The sequence below is a fragment of the Arachis hypogaea genome, chromosome 19 (genome assembly GCF_003086295.3).
Source record: "Arachis hypogaea cultivar Tifrunner chromosome 19, arahy.Tifrunner.gnm2.J5K5, whole genome shotgun sequence".
NCBI lineage: Eukaryota > Viridiplantae > Streptophyta > Magnoliopsida > Fabales > Fabaceae > Arachis > Arachis hypogaea.
This window is the reverse complement of record NC_092054.1, coordinates 19,413,027-19,415,789: the sequence shown is the minus strand read 5'-3', so window position 1 is coordinate 19,415,789 and position 2,763 is coordinate 19,413,027. Positions and strand designations below refer to the sequence as shown.

The 2,763-nt window shown below is 41.5% G+C and overlaps 1 long non-coding RNA gene across 1 annotated transcript; it reads right to left on the bottom strand.

The window, feature by feature from the left end:
• Positions 1-384: 384 nt before the first annotated feature.
• Positions 385-1,948, bottom strand: LOC112779937 (uncharacterized). Its single transcript, XR_011878132.1, has 4 exons — positions 1,673-1,948; positions 1,479-1,577; positions 831-973; positions 385-739 (listed from the first exon to the last, which is right to left on the bottom strand). It is a non-coding gene; the product is annotated as an uncharacterized lncRNA (long non-coding RNA).
• Positions 1,949-2,763: the final 815 nt, after the last annotated feature.

The window sequence follows — 2,763 nt, the reverse complement described above, 5'->3', positions numbered from 1 at the left end:
AAAGCTTAAAGATCCCGGGAGCTTTATGATACCATGCATATTAGAGGGTAACTGCACCAAGACAGCTCTATGTGATCTTAGGGCAAGCATCAACCTAATCCCTGCATCCACTATCAGAAAGCTTGGCTAGGGGTGGCAGTGGGGCGGGTAGGGGCGGGTTTTTGCCCTACCCGACCCCGCCCCGCCGTCCTGTCACTCATATACTACCCGCCCCGTTACTACCCGCGGGTAGTAAACTGTAGTACCCTAACCCGCCCCTGCGGGTACCCGCCCCGCCCCTACCCGCCCCTGTAAAATTAAATAACATTTTAATTTTTACATATTCATATATAAATTAAGACAAAAACTAAAAATTCATGCATAAATTAAAATACAAACATAAGATTTATACAATGTTAATAACTTAAAATTAAAAAAAGCTAATGTTTGATCATTATAAATTTAACACTATTATAAAAAAATTACAACATTAATATAAAAGAGTATTCGATCTTTATTTTTGATCATTTTCCACCATTCTTGTCCTCAAAAGACAATGACAATCAAGGCATACTTTCCAATCCTTTCTTAAAGGATTCTTCTTACTCATCAAGAGGTATCATCACAATCTCAAAGCTCTCTTCATCTGACCTTAACTTGTCATAAAACTCCACCAGACCGAAAGTAAAGTCAGTGCATCTTTCATATGAACTCGATGAGAAATAAAGCGCAACCATCTTGCTCTTGAATTCAAAAATAGCTATTTGAATGAATGAATAAATATACACACAATCACATTTGGAAACTGCTAGATATGTTTTAGTTTACAAGTTAATTAATTAGTAGCTTACTTTATTTCCATAATAAGAAATCACAAAGTCACCAGAAGGAGATAGCAAGAGAGATTTCAAGGATTGATTCCTCTTAGCTTCCTCTTCAAGATTCTTCAATTCTTGAATCTTTGCTAATGTAAAAGTTGGAAGCACTTTGAAAACTTTACAAAGAAGCATTATAGCATAGGTAAGTATTAGATTGTAAATACTAGTATAAACTATAGAAGTACTAAATTTTTATTTTCTGTTGATCTAAAGCATGAATATGATAGCCTCATTCTCAATCTAACATATATAACTAGTTGCAACATGCCAACATCATGAAAAATACTAGAGCCGATAACAATTTAAAATGAAAAATAAAGAACTGCAATCAAACACATATAAACAAAATTGTAATTACAATGTCTCTTATTCTCATTCAAAATAAAAAATTAAAAAACTGCAATTAGACACATAAAAGCAAAATTACAATCACAATTCACAGAGTCTCAAATGCTCAATCAAAATGAAAAATGAAAAACTACCATCAGAGACACAAACAAATTACAATCAAACAGAGTAACTCTCGATCAACAAATTTACAACAAAATTCTCAATTAAACACATATAAACCCACTTCAGCACATACATTTACAAAATTGAATAAAAAATTGTAAAACTTACAGTCACAGACTCAGAGAGACAAAGAGAAGGGGCTCCAGTGACAGGCTCACATGCAACGGCGATGGCCAAGTTCACAGTGACGGTAACCAAGACATGAATCTGTGGAAGAACAAAAAAGAACTTAGATCTCACAATATGATGGAGAGGGAGAGAGAGAAAGTGCGCACGAAAGAACAAGAGCGAGAGGAACTTACGGTCTTATGGAGCTAAAAACTGAGCAGCGATGGCAGGCTGGAGCTTCGGGCTAAGCGGCGAGGAGCTGCGCGCTGAGCGGCGACGGCAAGAAGCTGCGCGCTGAGCGGTGACAGCGAGGAGCTGAGGCGACAACGAGGAGTGGGCAACGACGGCGAGGAGTGGGCAACGACGGTGAGGGAATGAGAGGCTGAGCAGCGACGGCAAGGGGGGTGAGGGACTGAGCAATGGTGAAGAAGATTATGGTGTCTGAAGGTGATGGAGGCACAGAGAGAAAAACCCTAATCCCTAAATATATATATATATGCACTGCGGGGCGGGTTTACCCTGACTCCGAACCCGCCCCGCCCCGCTCAACTACCCGCCCCGACATAAATCCGCCCCGCTCCGGGTCGGGTTTAAACCCGCCCCGATCGGGTTGGGGCGGGTCGGGTACCCGCGGGTTCGGGTACTCCTGCCACCCCTAAGCTTGGCTTGACTGAAGAGGTCAAACCAACTGGGATCTGTCTTCAACTTGCTGACGGCTCCATTAAATACCCATCAGGCATAATTGAGGACATGATTGTCAAGGTTGGACCATTTGCCTTCCCTACTGACTTTGTAGTGCTGGAAATGGAAGAGCACAAGAGTGCAACTCTCATTCTAGGAAGACCATTCCTAGCAACTGGACGAACCCTCATTGACATCCAAAAAGGGGAGATAACCCTGAGAGTCAATGAGGATGAGTTTAAGTTGAATGTTGTCAAAGCTATGCAACATCCAGACACATCAGACGACTGCCTGGGCATTGATATTATTGACTCCCTGGTGGAAGAGGTCCATATAACTGAGAGTCTCGAATCAGAGCTAGAGGACATTTTTAAAGATGTTCAGCCTGATTTGGAGGAACCAGAGGAAATAAAAGAACCTCTGAAAACTCCTCAGGAAGAGGAGAAACCTCCTAAACCCGAGCTCAAACCACTACCACCATCCCTGAAATATGCATTTCTGGGAGAAGGTGACACTTTTTCTGTAATCATAAGCTCTGCTTTAGGGCCACAGGAAGAGAAAGCACTAATTCAGGTGCTAAGGACACACAAGACAGCTCTTGGGT